The sequence below is a fragment of the Microtus ochrogaster genome, chromosome 10 (assembly GCF_000317375.1).
Source record: "Microtus ochrogaster isolate Prairie Vole_2 chromosome 10, MicOch1.0, whole genome shotgun sequence".
Classification (NCBI taxonomy): domain Eukaryota; kingdom Metazoa; phylum Chordata; class Mammalia; order Rodentia; family Cricetidae; genus Microtus; species Microtus ochrogaster.
In genome coordinates, this window is record NC_022016.1 from 29,812,548 (window position 1) to 29,830,706 (window position 18,159).

Below are 18,159 nucleotides of genomic sequence, written 5' to 3' on the forward strand. Positions count from 1 at the left end.
AAGAACAGGCTTTCAGATGATAAAATAAAACAAAAACCATCATATTGAAGTTGGAAAAAAACAAGCCAATAGAAAAGTAACAGAGATCTAAGCACAGGAACAAGAATCAGAGACTCACCTGTTCACACATTCAGGAATCTTTTAAGGAAGGACGTTGTGCAAACCCATTTAGGTTCTGTGACTTGTTTCTGCAGTTCCTGTGTTGCCAGGGTATGCTTGCTAATGTCGGAGACTGGGACAATGGAATGAGCTGAGAGAAGAAAGGGTGGAGGAAAGGAATTGATTTGCCTTCAACTTGCTGTTGACTTCATAGTGTTAGTAAACCACTTATGAGAAACACCTTTGTCCCATCTGTGAGGTTGCTTACACAATAATTTAACCAAGGATTGAAAACTCACCCTGGCTGTTGGCAACACCATTCCATGAGACGCAATATCAGATTGAACAATCCATGAAGAAAAATGGAAAAAGTAAGGTGATACCAACATTCATTTCTCTCTACGTCTTCCGTTGGGAGGCTGTGTTGTGTGGCCAGCTATCTCACTCTCACGCTTCCATGCATTCCCTGCCAAAATGGACTGCATGTCCCCAAAACCTGAACCAAAGTAAACACTTGTTATGGAAATTTTCTTGTCATGAAAAGTATCATCACAGCAACAAGAAAAATAATTTAAAAGGTTTCTTACTCCAAGAATCACATGTTCGCATTTCACTTTATTTTACTAGAATATTGTAAATTTTTAAGTATATTAGAAAAACAATAATTAGTAAACAATTATGTTTAATACAGGAATATTATAATGAAATCAGTAATAGAAAATATCTACTGTGATTAATATGTAATTATTTTATGTATCAAGGAGAAACAGCTTCAATTTTGTCTTACCCTAATCATACAAGAAAAACAAATATACTTAGATTTTTACAGAGTAGGGGTTAACTATGATCTCACTTCAACAAAACATTAAGAGCAATGGGTATTATCCACATCTTTGAGAGTAATATGGTAGAAATATGAATGTCTACTGAGTATCTAATATTTCCAATGTTCTAACCCCCCATATCAATATAAAAGCCTATTCAAACAGGTCTAAATTATTTAGACCAGAAGAACTAGATTTCCCTACAAAAGCTACTCAAACTCCTAAACAGTTTAAAACTCTAGCCAGGGAGAAAAAAACTTCTATTTTCATGCAATCCACAGCATATTAAAAAAAAAAAGATTATGCCCATAAAAGCACAGGGAAATTTAGGAACTGTCCCAAGCTTTCATAATATTGTCCTGCTAGGTTTTGCTTATAGGTAGAATATAAATTAGTGATATTTTTATTTCTTTATTGTGCTGACTAAAAGATAATTCTTTAAATACCTTAATTTCATTGAGCAGCTTCAGTGAGACGGAAAAGCATTTTCTACAAAGTAATGACGTAGTGCACCGAAGTGGTCCTCATTGGTCAGGAAGGTCTGGATTTACTTTATCAGCCTCCTGGACTTCTGAATATCAAAATTCTAACCTTGACACTAGTGAAATGAGACTAGTCTCGCAGTGCTACAGGTAACGGTTTCAGTATAGCATAAGACACTTTGCACGTATTTTATTTTTATTATCTAAGTCTGTGAAGTGAAGTTTACCAGGGACTTACTAGGGAATCCATAAAAATATACTGTTTGATACATAATCATGATGGATGAGATGGCTATGTATTTTTCAAATTTAGTTTTTCTAGATTCTAAACTATCTGTTGGTATTGCAGATTAAAGTAGTAAAATTATATATTGTACCACAAATTTTCATTAAAGTTGCATATTTTAGCATTGGGAGTCCTATGGGCTCCAATATGTGTTTCATATGGACCTAAGTTTCCTGAAGCAGACAGATTGTTATTCCTTTTCCTATTTCTTCCCCTTCCAAGAATCCTTATGTTGAGCAGATGAAAGATGATTTATCCTGTATCATTACAGCTTGTCACAATTCTGCTTAATGTTGTGGGGAAAAGCATGACAGCACACAAATCTTGAAAATGTTATCTGGAAGGCAATTTTCTTTTTTCTTTTTTCCCTCTTTGGTCTAAACTTGAGAATTTTCCTTAATGTCCAAAGCAATTGGAAAACAGTATTGGAAGAAAAAGACAAATTTGCTTCTGCTATGCCAGACTCAAAAACTCCGTTAATATTATTTAGCATTTTCATGGTACATTATGTACACTTGCTGTTTTATAATTACTGCTATGATCTCTAGCATCAAAATACTTTTTACCCCTATTACAGTTCAAGAACATAGCAAACAAGTAAGATGCTAAACTAATAATACTTCAGGAAGCTTGAGTAGAGGTACAGACCAGTAGCTTGAAGCATGAAATTAAAGTTAAGAGACCACATGGACAAAGATATGAGCAAAGGTTGTATTATACCAGGAGATAAACAAAAGAAAGTTTTAAATCAGCCAGGCGGTGGTGGCGCACGCCTTTATTCCCAGCACTCGGGAGGCAGAGGCAGGCGGATCTCTGTGAGTTCGAGACCAGCCTGGTCTACAAGAGCCAGTTCCAGGACAGGCTCCAAAACCACAGAGAAACCCTGTCTCGAAAAACCAAAAAAAAAAAGTTTTAAATCATTTCTATTTCATTTTTGTAAAATAATTTCAGGAAAAACATAAAAGCAAATGCATTTGTCTTGCACGTGTATTTATCATATAGCATTTGTACCTGCAAATAATTATACAGAAGATAGTTGAGCCTAGATATATTTTATTTACTTTATATGTGTCTAGTTTAATATGTAATCATTTGAGTATGTATGTTAATATAATATATATTCTTTTATATATATTTTATTTCTATTTTATCTCTTGTTTGTTATATGTAGATTATGTAAGTTATATAAGGACAAATAGCAGTATCAGGCAAATAAATGAAAAAGAACAAAAGATTTGAATAGCATAGAGACATTTATACACATAGGCTTTTCTGCATTATAACTGTGCAATCAATATATGCCGGGAGAGGAGCCTAGGGTATAGGCGGCTCGTATTTCCCAAAGTCACAGGTGCTTACAGGAGAAAACTAAGGATGGTGTTCAGGAGAGAATTTTCTTCTCTGGAACTTGAAGAAAACTTTTATGAGTTATCTAAAAGGTAACATATAAAATATGTTTTTTTTTACATTGTTACCTTAAATAAAACAAGTTATTTTTTATTTCTTAATTGGCTCTCAAGTTGGCTGATTAATTTTGTGTGGGGGCAGCTGGCGGCCTCTTTCATTGTTGGTGTCTTTGCTTGTTTATTTGTTCTGCGTTTTTTCTTTTTTGAGACAGGCTCTCCATATTTAGCCCTGTCTGTCCTGGAGTCCACTAGGGGACAAAGCTGGCCTTGCACTCACAAAGATCTACTTGCTCTTCCTTAGAGTCTTGCAATTAGAGGAGTGTGCCACGAAGCTCATCTCCAATGCTGCTTTCTTATTAGAAATATAAGAAGTAAAATCATAGAATCAAATATTCACCTTTAGGGCAGTAGGACATTGTTATTATATTAAGAAGTTGCAAAATTCCATAAGTGCAGACATTCTTAATTCACATAAAGACCCCATTACAACGATTTGATTGAGAATTAAATTGTCATGTCTACATTCTTAAAAACAGGGCATTTTATTTACAATTTTTCATTTGTCCTGCTTGATAAACAAACAACTTTATGTTTAATTTAGTCTGAACAAAGTACAGAGGATAAAGAAGGAAAAGTAACTCACATCAACAGGAAAAATTGTAACATCTTCAATGTGGTAACTGTGGGTTTGGAAACTTTCCCACACAAAGTTCATCACCAGTCAAATCAAAATACAGATTAAATTAGCCACAAGGTATAAATAAATATGAATCATAATAAAAATTAATCGGACGTTTCCATACATTTGTTAAAATAAACACCAACATGAATTTTAATGGCAACCCTTGATCATATTGTTCAAAAGTAGACACAATCAAGTGGCAATTAGCAGTGCGGTAGGTGAGCACATTATGTACATTCATCCAGTGAAATCCGATGTGGCGCTCAACCTCATAAATTTGTGAAGGAAAAGCTTCACAAATGTATTGTGACTGAATTCTTTTCATAATTATGATGCTGATGGGGGAAAGAAAGAAACCCTAGACATATAATGGAATCCTATATGATCTCACTCATTTAAAGTTCAAAAATCATGCAATTCCAATATATGAAATAAGAACATAATAATGAATTTAGTCGCCATGATTGTGTAGAGTTTTATCTCAGCTATTCAGGAGGCAGTGGCCAAAGGCATTCAAACTATATCTGAACGAAACTGAGAGTCCAAGGCTCCAATCTGTACAACCTTGGACACACTAACTCAAAGTAAAAAGTAAAAAGAGAGCAGTATGTATAATTTAGTAAGTGTATGTCTAGTTTATGTGATCCTTGAAAAAGATGGCAGTGTAGACAACTTAGTAGGAGTATTTGTCTACCATATGTAATCCTTATATAAGCAATCTGCAGAGGACAAAAGACAGAAGAAATATGATTATTTTTACATGGTGATATATAATCAGCAATTATTGAAGAGGAAAGGGAAAATTTTTGCAGGATGATTTTTATTTTCTTAACATCGTGCTTTGTATAAAACTTCACCAAGCAACAGAAAAACTGTTTATTTTTAATCTGTTTTGTTCTCACATATTATATCCTGACTGTAGTTCCCCCACTCCACTCCTCCAAGTTCCCCCCCCCCACTTTCTTGTTCCCCCGGATACATTCCTCCCCTGTTTCCCTTCATGAAAGAGCAGGCCTCTCAGGGATATCAACTGAACATTGCATAGACTATGCACCAATCCTCATATCAAGGCTGGCTGAGGCCACCTAGTAGGAGGAAAAATGTCCCAGGAGTAGGCAACAGAGTCAGAGACAAGCCCCATTCCCACTATTAAGTCTTCCACAAGAACAGCAACATACATAAGCATATTATTTATATATAATGTAATAGTGTTTTAAAAGTTATTTTAGATGGTATGATTTTATTTTATGTATTTAAATATCCTGACTGTATGATAAATGTGTACCACACTCTTATGCTTGGAGCTCATGGAAGTTATTAAAGGGTACCCTCTTGCCAAGAAATTAAGTTACATATAGTTATTAGCCACAGTGAATCCTGGGAATAAAACTTATGTCCTCTGTAAAAAAAAAAAAAAATGCTGATTTGTATCTTCTGAAACATCTCTCCAATAATGTTTTTTAAATCCCTCAAAGTAAGGTACATTCTTCATAGAATTATTTGCAGTAATTTTGTTCAACAAGTGAACTGAAGCATAATGAATAAAGCCTCCAGTGTGTGCAACATTGCTGAATGATGAGATTTTGCACAGGAGCCCTGCTACATCTCCTCTGATACCTCCTCAACTCATTTTGTATATCAATCTACATTACTGATTCCACTGGTAAACCTGAAAATTTTTCTGGAGAAAGAAATGATTACAAACCACTGATGAGGTTAGATTTCTGTGGTGTGTTCGCTACAAATTTTATCATCATATTAACTTTCTTTCCTGGGCTCTGTGCTAGAAATTTCTATTCTGATTCAACCCTCACGATTCTGACCAGCACTCTTCCCAAATCATCACACAAGTCTGAAGTTCCTCTCAATTTCTGTCCCATCCTTTCTAAGATCAAGATTGAGTAGGCATGAATTCCAAACCAATCATATTGTTGAAATATGGAATATGAAAATGGTATACAAGAATAAAAGTTATTAGTTACCTTGTTTTATTTTTAAAATGGAAAATAATATGCTTTCAGTGTTTAGACCATATTATTTTTTTAAGCAAATACAGAGAAGAAAATGAAAAAAGCAGTAGTAATATTGTGTAAAAAAAAAACAGAAATAAATAAAGAAAAAAACTGTTTCACATAAACTGGGGATTAGAAGCTGGTGGCACTTGTTGCTCTTCTTGTCATAATATGAAGTCAAAGGCACACTTATGTGACCAGTAGTGGCATTTCTGTTATAAGGTTGCTTCTCTATGATCTGTCATTTGCAGGACCAAATAAGCATACCTTATACAATTATTGTTATGATTTAGATCTGAAATATCCCAGAAAAGCCTCATGTATTGGAGACTGGTGCAGCTACTTGTGGCTACAACTGGGTAACAGATCAGGAGGACACAAACCTTACAAGTGGGTTAATGTGCAGAGAGCCACTCAAAGCTGACTAGGATTGTAGAGTATGTAGCTAGTTGGATAAAGCTGATCACTTGGGGTATCTCTGAAAGGATACATCTTGTCATTAGACCCTTCTCTGATGGGGGAGAGTCTTCTGGCTTGTGTTAATTTCAATGGTTAAATAAAGAGACTGCCTTGGCCCTTTAATAGGACATAAAATTAGGTAGGCAGAGTAAACAGAACAGAATGCTGGGAGAAAGAAGCTGAGTCAGGGAGTCACCATGGTTCTCCCACTCCAGACAGATGCAGGTTAAGATCTTTCCTGGTAAGCGCACCTCATGGGGCTACATAGATTATTAAAAATGGGTTGAGGCTAAAACTAAGGGGCCAGGCAATGTTTAAAAGAATACACTGTCCGTGTAATTATTTCGGGGCATAAGCTAGCAGGCAACTGGGGTGCTGGGGACGCAGCTCCGCCGCTCCTATTTCAGCACTTCTCTTTCTCTCTGTTTATCATGGATGTCTTGAAATGAATCATTTTCTCATATCATGTTTTTTTTACCTTGTTATAATTTAAATAATTCTGCATTAGCCCCTGGTGGAATATAATAGACGTTTACTTATGAGGAGGTAAACTCCCAGAACAGTGATCCACAATCTTCTGCGTGTTTTAGGAACTTAGCAAAACACAGCAGCCAAGGAGCTGCACATACCCCTATGTCTGCATATATTAGTTCCTTATACACACCCAAATGGACCAGCATCCCAAAGGCCATTGGCTGAAGGAGTTCCCACAGCACCACCTTGCCAAAGTTTAAAAGTCACTGGAATCACCCTATCATGGACAACATGTTCAGAGGTATAACTTTTTTCCATCTCTATATTATTTATCTCCAATATTCTGTCACAATGATGAAAACCTAATACACATGTTAAGTTTCATCCAACTGCTTATAACATTTATGGATTTTGTTATATTTGTGGATTTATTTTAAATTTTTTATAATTTTTGATTATGTAGTTCTAACTTTTGGGACATGTATAATTATTTCTTATTTCTTTTTGATTAATCACAGAATAAAAACTAGTTCGCTATAGAGAAAGTTACTTGAAACTAGAAAATGTTTTACCCTCAGATTTTGGGTAGTCTGGCATGAAAGCATCCCATGAATGCTAACTGCATGAATAAATGGCCCTCATGCACAGACCACTCTTGGATGCAGGGAGTAAGTGGGGACAGACACAGGGACATGGTAATGTGCTGAGTTCAATATTTAACAACAAGGTGAAGATAGTCCTGATGATTTCCTTTTGCCCCAAACTTACTTTTTCATGTCACTTTGGAAGTTTCTTTGCTATGCAAAGAGTAACAAACTTGCTTTGCACATTTCTGGCATCAGTGAACAACATGTGACCATCATAAGCGGCAGCTTAGAAGTTCACGTAGGAAAATGAGTTTCCACTCTCCTGTCTCTTGTGCTCTGGAATGCCTGATGTGCACTGTCGATTTGCTGAGATGGGGCAGCAGATGATCCGTGCACAGCAGCTGTGTGTTTATGTCTGCGCCACAGACAGGAGATGCGCCCATGAAATATGACAATGTGATTATCAAACTTTGGAATGAGCAATGCGGCGTTAGCATGCACAAAATTGACTGTGACAGGCAACCCATGAGCTCTGAATGCCAAAACTGTTCGAAGACAATACCTAATGTCAATTTTGAAAGCTTTTGGTATTATTTTTAGTTAAAATACTACATAAAATTCTCCTTCTCCCCAAATCCCCCATGTCTCCTGTTCCCTCTCAAATTATTGATTATTCCCTTTAACCATTACTGTCATAGACATGAAAACACAGATAAAAACACACATGTGTACACATAGACATAGAAAAACATACAAAACAAACCTACTGATTTCATTTAGTGTTAATTACATACCTATGTTTTTAGGGCTGACCATTTATTATTGGATAACTGTTCAGGTGATCATTTCTGAAGCAGACTGTCTTGCTCTCAGAAGGCATAACTTTTTACAATTCTTCATCAAGTGGTAAGGCCCATACAATTTCCCCAGTCTATACTGGCTTGTAAGGATGTCCATGTCATTGTCCAGGTCTTGTCAAGGCAGCCATGTCATTGAGATTTCATAAGTGCAACTTACCTGTCATAGTTAGAAGACAAAATCACACAAATATCCTGAACCTTTGTGACTTTTAATATTCCTGTCTTTTCTTCTAAATGTTCCTTGATTATTTGGTACAGGAATTGTGTTGTAGAAATTCCACATTGGGCCAGGCATTGCACAGTCATTTGTTCTAAGAGTCCTGACCAGCTGTGATTTCTCTGTCTGTTGCAGAAAGAAGCCCTTAAATGAGGGATAAGCATTACAGTTTCTGTGGGTGCAATAATAAGTATTTAAAACAGTTAAAATTTAAGCATGTTCAGGAAAATGGTAGTAGCAGTTTCTCTTCTAAGATCCAAGAGCTCACTCAGTGGTCACATAGGTTTATAGTATCAGGCACAATTTCCTTCCTATTAAGTAGGCCTTAAGTTCTATGAGACTCCTGTGAGTTACTCTCAAGGTAGGGTCATTACTGTACTTTTGGGACTTCTTGTCATGCTAATCATTGCCTTCATTCATTAACATCACATTTGGGCAAGAAGTGTGACTGCTTTCCTTCTTAAATATCTGCTCTGACCATCCCATAGTATGAAAGACACCCATTGGGTTAAAAAGTTTTGGGGTCCAGCTCAGAGCCCCCAAAAATCTAATGTCTGAAGTACACAGTGTCATCAGCAATATGTCTTACCTGGAAAGCAGCTAAGTAAAATAGCTAAAGCCTACACTGTTCTGGGAGTCTCTTGTATTCCCTAACCAGCAACCTGAATACTAATTACTAATTACCTCCCACTAATCAATCATCTTTCACTTTATTAGAATCTCAAGATACAGGAAATGATAATTGAAAATTGTACCAAAAGGCTAAGCACTGATATACTCATATAGCCATATATAATTCCATACCTCTATTCTATCTGCCTTTTTAGTTGTGACTCTATATGTAAAAGAAAATTTAAAAATCATTTCAAAAACTTAAATAAAAGGCAATAAAATGCAATAAGTAATAACTTTAAGTGGAAGATCTAAAAAACAATGATTGATCATGACTTTCCCTGTGCATGATGAAAATAACATTTAGAGAAACAATTTAATATTCCACTGGTCTAGCAAAACAACAATCTAGCATTTAATCAAGGAATAGTGTAATAATAAATAAAATAAAACATTTAAACACTTAAATCTTTTAGTATGTAATAAGCAATCAATAAATACATTTTTTGTGTTTTAACAATTACAAATAATGTTCACATAATCAATATGTAAAGATGAAAGTATAACATTATATGCTTAAGAAAGAACATTTATTACATCTTTTTACATATAGAAAATAATACCATGCAGTTCTTTTATTTGATCTTCATCTTAGCCTAACTCACTTGAGCTAAGTCCCCTTTATTTGACCAAAGACAAAGAAGATATTTAATCATTTATTTGAGGTTAGATAATTTATCAGTGACATAAGATGTTATTGCCTCTAAAGTTATGACTTACAGAGATGGCATATTTAGAAGTATGATAATATAATTGTTAAAAGTAAAAATAAGTGCATTTTATAACAAGGCTTAGTAAGCTAACAGTAATAAGTGGGGTTTTCCTATGACCTCAAACATTCCAGCTCCCATTTCTCATCTCTCCCTCACATTTATGAATACAATTTGGCACTCATTATGTCCATCCTTTGGCATTTGTATATTTCATGCATGCTGTGATATAAACTACTTTTGTTTCAATATCACTTTTTAAGCATAAAACAGGAGCCGGGCATGGTGGTACATGCCTTTAATCCAAGCATTTGGGAGGCAACAAAGGATGGATCTTAGTGAGTTTGAGGCCAATCTTGGTCTGTACAGTGAGTTCCAAGACAGGCTCAAAAGGTACAGAGAAACCCTGTCTCAAAAAACAAAAACAAACAAACAAAAAAGCATAAGACAGGAAATGTAGAAACAGAATTTTGATTAGTAGCTTCTCACCAGGAGGGGATTTTGAGTAAAAGTGGAGAATGACTTCTAGTGTTTCAAAGAAGAAAATAATATTGCTAAACATGTATTCCCTTTTCTCATTTTTCCTAATATATTTTCATTCATTCCTTTTCTTTATAAGCTATGTTCCCTTGGCATATATCCCATCCCATAAAACTACTTATCTCAATTCTACTGGTATAAATTTGTATCCTGCTTTTATTGATCCATACCTTTTACTGTAGCAAGAACTGTGTCACCAGTTCCTTAAAACAGTAATGTATTTGTTAGCAATGATTCTGCAAATACAAATAGTTAGGAAAAGTCACTGGACTGTAGATCTTCACAGCTACAGGAATAACCCACTTAAAACTACTCTGCTGTTTGTAACCTTGTCTCAATTATACTGTCTTGTGAAAGTATTAAAATAACCAGAAGAAACAGAGTAACTTCAAATACCTCAATTTATTTTTACCTTCAACTCTTTCAGAGTCCTGTAGGTAAGAAAAACACAGATTTTAGAGATTAGGTCTAGTGTGTTTAGAAGAACATACAGGACCCTGTCTACAATAGGAGACACTGTCAAAGCCAAATTTTACTTTGCAAGGATGCTTCTTTTCCAACGCACCAGCTTCATCTCATATGCCCACCTGTCATGCACAGGGTTCTAATTGCTCTGCGTTCTAGCCAGCACTTGTTTATTGCCAGTTGTTTTTATAATAGCCATCCTAGTGGTTGGAAGTGCTATCTCACTGTGAGTTTGATTTGCGTTTCCTAATGACTAATGATGTTGACAGCCATGAACGTGCTCACTGGCTTTTTTTATACCTTTTATGAAGACATGTCTATTCAAGTGTACAATGTTGTGCAGTAATGATTTATTGATTACAGAATTAGGGAAAAGCCCTAGTTTTGACAAGTGGATAAGACAATAAACATTTCAATTTGATTCCTTTCATATTTAATAGTATGAAATACATTTAAATATTAACACAGACTTATGATATTGCTTTGAAAAACTTAATAGGCATCAATGTATCAAGAAATAGCAAAATGCTATCCCAATTCTCATTTAATATTGATATTAGCTTCTTCTAGGTTTTATTATATGATATAAAAGATTTAAAAGACAAGATATTTGTGTGTGTGCTTGTGGGCATGTGTGTATATGAGTGTTTGAAGCAATTGTGTATTTGTTTCAGAAGGATTCATTTCTAGCCATGACGGTGTTTTGTAAAAAAGTCTGGCATATGTTTAAAAATGCATGCCAATTCCATCTTTTAAAAGTCACGGTAAATCATAGTCCCATGATGCTTTTTAAATAACAATCATTTGGATATATTAGACAAAATCTACTTAAGATAGAGCACCTGTAGGACAGTAAGCTAACTGGCCTGTCATATAAATTTCCTTTGTCTGACCTGAGGGAGAAAAAAAGACAATCTTATTCTGTTACTGTTCTTTAATCACTTCTAATTTGAGCTATTAAAATTTATTGATAAAATTTTTAAAGACCTTTTGCAGTTTTTTCTATTGGGTGTTTAAAGTTTATTTACTTTGGGAGAGATAAGAGCATTTGTTACAAGGTTGCATAATGCAGTTTGGGCTAGTTTGTATCTTTGATTATTCTCCCTCAGATTAAACAGTGGCATGCCACCATGTATGGCTAAATTAGCAGACATTTTGTGCTGAAACACTCTGTTAATGTTTTTCTTTACTTTATCCTAATGTTTCATAGTTGCTTTATATTTCACTAACAAACATAAAATATTCTATCTATTTTTAAAAATTAAAAGTTTCTAAAGAGTTATAAATATAACTCAGAGATAGAATATTTGCCTAACATATGTAGAAAAAAGCTAAAATCTATATAATTCTAAACCTTTACAAGTGACTACATACATTAAAAATGTTAATTCTTGATATACACATACCTCACAAGAGAATTTCTAGGTCAATAGTAGGTCACACGTGCAATAGAAGATGCCATATAACTAGTTGTTCATAAGGCTACTCAATGCAGGTAAATGTAAGCATATTCTATGATATCCACACTGCAACAAAATCTAATAACACCCTTCTAAAATTGCAGTCTTTTTATTGGGGCATAAACAACTCTAACTAACTTGTGAGAAACAATTATTGTTCTTGCTATTGTTATGTTTTTGAACCTATAATTATTTTTAATATCCATCAATGATTCTTACAGATTTCTAATCTTTGTTATTATTTTGAAATCTTTTTCTTCTGACCTCAAAATGGATCATAATTTGATATTTTTGATGGAGGAAGGTCATTGGTTAATTAAATAAAGAAGCTGCTTGCCCTGATAGGTTAAAACAGGTGGGAGGAGTAAAGAGAACAGAATACTGGGAGGAAGAGGAAGTGAGCTCAGACTCGACAGCTCTGCTCTCTGGAGCAGAGACGCCATGCTCCCCTCTCCCGGGAAGCACACGCTTCTCTGAGACATACGCGATGAAGCTTCCACCCAGGATGGACGTAGGCTAGAATCTTCCCAGTAAGCGCACCTAGCGGTGCGACACAGATGATTAGAAATGGGCTAAATTAATATGTGAGAATTAGCCTAGAAGAGTCTAGATAGAAATAAGCCAAGCAGTGTTTAAAAGAATACAGTGTCTGTGTAATTATTTCGGGGTATAAGCTAGCAGGTGTTCAGGGTGCTGGGGACGCAGCCCCGCCACTCCTATTACTACACATTTTGACTAAAATCAAGTGTTGTATTTAATCACAAATTTTGTTTTAAAAAACTTAACATCTTCCTTTGTGCTTTTTAATTATTAGATATATGTGGATGTTAGTTTTCATATGTGAATTCTATGTGTGATGAAAGGAAATTGAAAGAGATTTCTCTCCTTTGATTTTATTTTTGACCTCTGCTATATCATATTACTCAAACTCTGATCTTTGATTATTTTTTGTGAGCTTTGCCAGAATTGTGTATCCAATTGTGCTGGGTTTTACAGTCATTTTAATAGTTACTGCCATCATGTTATCATTTCTCTTGTATTTTAATATTTCATTGAAAATTATCATTTGTGATTTTTCTAATATAAACTTTAAGGCTTATGTTTAAACATCATTGCTCAAACCTCTTAAAATATTGAAATATTTTGAGGTCACATTGAATTTGTAGCTATATTTGTAACTGATCTAAGAAAAGACTGTGTGCTTCTCTTTCTATTTGTAGTGGGGTTTTCAGAACACTTAAACTATTTTTAAAATATTATGATATTTTTATACATATCTTTATATGTAGAGTTCATAAATCTCCCAGATTTACTCCCAATGGGTTGACTGCATTTATTTGCACAAAACATTTGCACTTGCTTATATTTTTCAAGTTCAAGCATTAAGTTTCCAATTTACAAAAATCTATTAGTTATGCTAATAACCCCTTCTACTGAATTTTTAATCCTTTCATCCCAAAATATACTTCATATTTATTTTTGTTTAAATGCCAATAGTACATTCATATTATTATATCAAAGGCCGTATCAGTTGAAAACAGATGATCTTTGATGTATCTCATTAACCAAATTTTATTGTTATTTTAGTCTCTGAAATGAAAACATCTTTATACGTCGTTGTTTGATATTGATTTCTTTTAAGTCTATAATTGATGATATGCAAATCTGAATTTTAAATAAATTTGTTTTTATCTGTATTATACTGTCATTTGAATGTGTGAGAAATATCAAAGTATATTAACCATGAACACTGTGAACTTAAAATCTTGCTCTGTTTTGGCATTTCTATTCTTCGTTTGCTTTAGACTTTGTTGCCTTCTGTTTCGTCATCTATTCCTTGTCGTTATGAATGTTTCTCTCAGAAATTACTTGAAAAGACTTTATTTTGGTAATTTTTTCTATTGTTCTATTCATTTTTTTGTTTGAGGGACCAGAAATGAATGAGAGTACACAAATATGTCAGTCAAGACATATTTTTTTCAGGACACTTTTTAATGGAATGCTATGAATTTTTCCCCTGTCAAGCTCCTGTAGCTACTAGTTTACTAGTTTATCTTAGTCTGAGAACTAGTTCTGAGGATTGAAGTGACTGAGTACTATACATGGATCTTTGTGTAGTTGTCTCCTATTTTATAGCCATGCAATTTCATCCATAAAATCAGAGTTACCTGTGGTTTCTACTTTTGTATCTTTTTACAGACCTCATGATACCCACTGGATATCTAGTTTTCCTTGCAAAAAAGAAGTGCAAAATGAGACTGCTATATATATATATATATATAGATATGTGTGTGTACACACACATACACACGCACAACACACAAACACACACATATGTTGGAGGAAGCTGCTTGTAGGTTCCTGGCTGCTTAGCCCCAAAATAATCATGCAGAAACTATGGTATTTAAAACACTGCTTGGCCCATTAGCTTTAGCTTCTTATTGGCTAACTGTTCATATTAATTTAACCCATTTCTATTAATCTGTCTATCACAATGTGGCTGTGGTTTATCAGCTAAAGTTCCAGCACTTGTCTCTGGCAAGACTACATGGCTTCTCCCAGACTCTGCCTCCTTTCTCCCAGAATTTATTTTAGTTTTCCCTGCCTTCCTTTTCTTTTGACCTATCACAGGCCAAGACAGTTTCTTTATTCACCAATGGTATTCACAGAATACAGAGGGGAATCCCGCATCACACATACATATACATGTACACACACACACAAGCAGACCAGCTGACTATCTGATATTGACTAGACCTCTGTGTTAGTGGAAAGTGTATAATAAAGTTGATATTATGAAGGAACACTGATATTGAAGTTTTAAATATCTAAGTAACAGTAGTTGGAGAGGTAATTTGTTGGCTAAGAGCACTGGCTGCTCTTTCTGAAGATTTGGGTTCAATTCCCAGTTCACAAAATTAACTGTAACTACAGTTACAAGAAATTCAATGCCATCTTCCGCCTTACAAAGATAACAAGCATGTGCTTGATACACATTCATCAGACGGCCAAACAACATACACAGAGAAAGTAAAATATAAAAATTATAATGTAAGAATCTGTGTATATGTGTTAGCTTAACTCCATTTTGTGTACCTTAGAATATATAGCCCATCCAGAGATTTCTACTTCTATCTATAGCATGACATTGTTGTTCATAAAACATTACAAAGTAAAGGAAATTTTATGAAAATTAAGTGGCACGCAATTTTGACATCATTAAACACACGCGCACACACACACACACACACACACACATATATATAAAGAATTTTAAACATATACTATATATTACATAGTCTTTTATCATACCATTGAGAACCATAGGTTAATAAGTTTAATGTTGCTGTGATGAAATATCTAAAATTATTAACTTAAAAGAAGGGAATTTTAATCTCTGTTTTCAAGTTTCAAGAGTTATAGTTCATAGTCTTTTATCTTATTGTTTGAGACTGTGGTAGACCATCGTTTGAGACCATCATGACTACAAGCAATGGGGATCAAGAGGCAGAAAGAATTTGCTTACATCATTGAAACTGGAATCAAATACTTAATCATTTTCCAGTAATCATTTTCAAAGTTCTATCACCTCTAATAAACCCTTGAAACAGGGACATTAGAGGACTGATTCAAAGCCAAATAATAACACAATTCTAACTTTCCCCTCCAGCAAATTAAAGTCTTTATTTGTCAATTCATGTTTGTGTTCTTTTTTTTTTTTTTTTTTTGGGGTTTTTCGAGACAGGGTTTCTCTGTCGCTTTGGAGCCTGTCCTGGAACTAGCTCTGTAGACCAGGCTGATCTCGAACTCACAGAGATCCGCCTGCCTCTGCCTCCCAAGTGCTGGGATTACAGGCGTGCGCCACCACCGCCCAGCTCATGTTTGTGTTCTTAAATTTACTTCCTCCACCTGGAATTTCCTAACCAGGTCTTTAACAGTGGAAATGTAACAACTGAAGCAAAAGTTGCCAGTACTGGAGATTGAGTGTGCTATAGGAGATAATGATATTTCTTATATGTATTATGAATCGTTTCTTTTCTGTGAGACTGTAATATAACATAATTTCCCCTTTTCATATGCTTTCATCTCCAATCTTCTAATTACCCATTTTCTTTTTTGTTCTCTTTCAAATTTGTGGCCTTTTTTCAGTTAATTTTTGATATTTATATCTAATCTATATCTATATATGTGTATATGCATTTTTGTTAATAAAAGTCGATTATTCTATATGTTACTTGTTTATATGTTTTTAATAGCTGATCAGTTGGTCATGAATCACCAATTTCAGTGCTTTCCTGTTCTTGGCATTCTTTAGTTCCCTGTAGTTCTTTGTCTAGAACTGAAATTTCCTTGAGTTTCTCTCATTTACAGCATCATGTATATTGTTCTTTTCTTGTCCAGCTCAAGTTTAAGCAATCCTGTTGGTGAGACTTTATTGATTTAACTTTTGTAATTCTAGACGATGCAATTTCAAAGATTTCCTAGTCCTCTTGCTCTTATGATTCTTCAACAATGTTCTCTGAGTCTTGGATGTCAAGTTGTGTTGTAGATAAATACTTTGGGACTGAGCCTCACAACTGTGTGATTTTATTGATTATAGTATTCTCTACTACTTTTGTCTGTTGCAAAGGGAAGTTTCCTTAATGGAGATTTAAACTACACCAATGTGTGGTATAAGGATGCATACTTGGAATGTAGTTGAGGACTGTACTGGTTTAGTAAAGTGGTGGTTGTAGGTTTTACTCCAAGATTCATCACTTCACTATCCCTGAGTATTTGTCTATGTTTCTTATAATAGACACGCTTTCCCTCATGTTAAATGGGTCTTAAATTTGATTAGAGAACTGTTGGTTACCTACCCTTAAAAGTATAGTGTCATGCTGGTCTTTGTGCCTCATAGTCACAATAGCCATGAAAGCTGGGTAGGAATTTTGCTCCTCCTACTTTGGAATTTTGTTTGGTGACTTCAGATACTATGAAAGGCCCTCTTCAGGAAGACATTCAGTTCAGTTTTATCTCAGATGACTATGAACCCTGTGTTTGAAGAGCATGGTATCTTGAGGAATATGGACTTAGATTCCATATCTCAGGACATTCAAGGGCAATAGAAAGAGCCTGTAATATTTTCAGTCTCTTACCCAACCCTGACCAATAACTTGAAAGATGGCTTCTCATGATTGGTGTTGGGTTTTTTTGTTAGACATTCTAAATTCTTAGAGTATCATCAGCATTGTTGTCACAAATGGAGACTTTCCATTAAAGTATATATGTAGTTTATAGGCTGACATAAAAATATAAAATACTTTGTGAATTTGCAAGTTATCCCCACATAAGGCCAGACTAATCTTCTCTGTATTATTTCAATTTTAGAATACATGTTGCAAAAGAAAGCACGGATAATGAGACCTTTTAAAATTTATTTTAGTTAATTATTTGGGAACTTCATGGATGCTTTTAATGTATTCTGATCATATTCATTCCCACATTTGCTGTAACTCTTATCAGTTCTTCCTCTACACACTTCCCCTGCAAGTTACCTTGGACCACCATTCTAAAGATATATAGGTCATGTGTTTAACCAAATGCTAATGTATATGAGGCTATCACTGGAGAAAGTCCAAGGATTCATGTTTGTGAGAGACAGGTGTCTATTTGCATCATAGTAGGCATTGCACTCATTATATAGTCCGGGATGCTCTTTAAATTGACAGACCTTTCCTTCTTCTCTTTAATGCTGGGATCTCAAGCCTGAACTGCCAGTTCCAGCCAACATCATTAATAAGGAAAAAAGAAACAAACTAGATATAAAAGAAAGTAATTTTAGACATCAGAAATTTGTAAAGACTTTTCTGGGAAAAGGTTCAATTTATTTTTTAAAGGTATCTATTTATCAAATGGTTGTTTTTGAGTAACTATTCTCATCA

General features: G+C 34.6%; 1 non-coding gene across 1 annotated transcript; it reads right to left on the bottom strand.

Moving 5' to 3' along the window:
* Positions 1 to 17,523: 17,523 nt before the first annotated feature.
* On the bottom strand, positions 17,524 to 17,629 carry LOC113456705. Its single transcript, XR_003377459.1, has one exon. It is a non-coding gene; the product is annotated as a U6 spliceosomal RNA (small nuclear RNA).
* Positions 17,630 to 18,159: the final 530 nt, after the last annotated feature.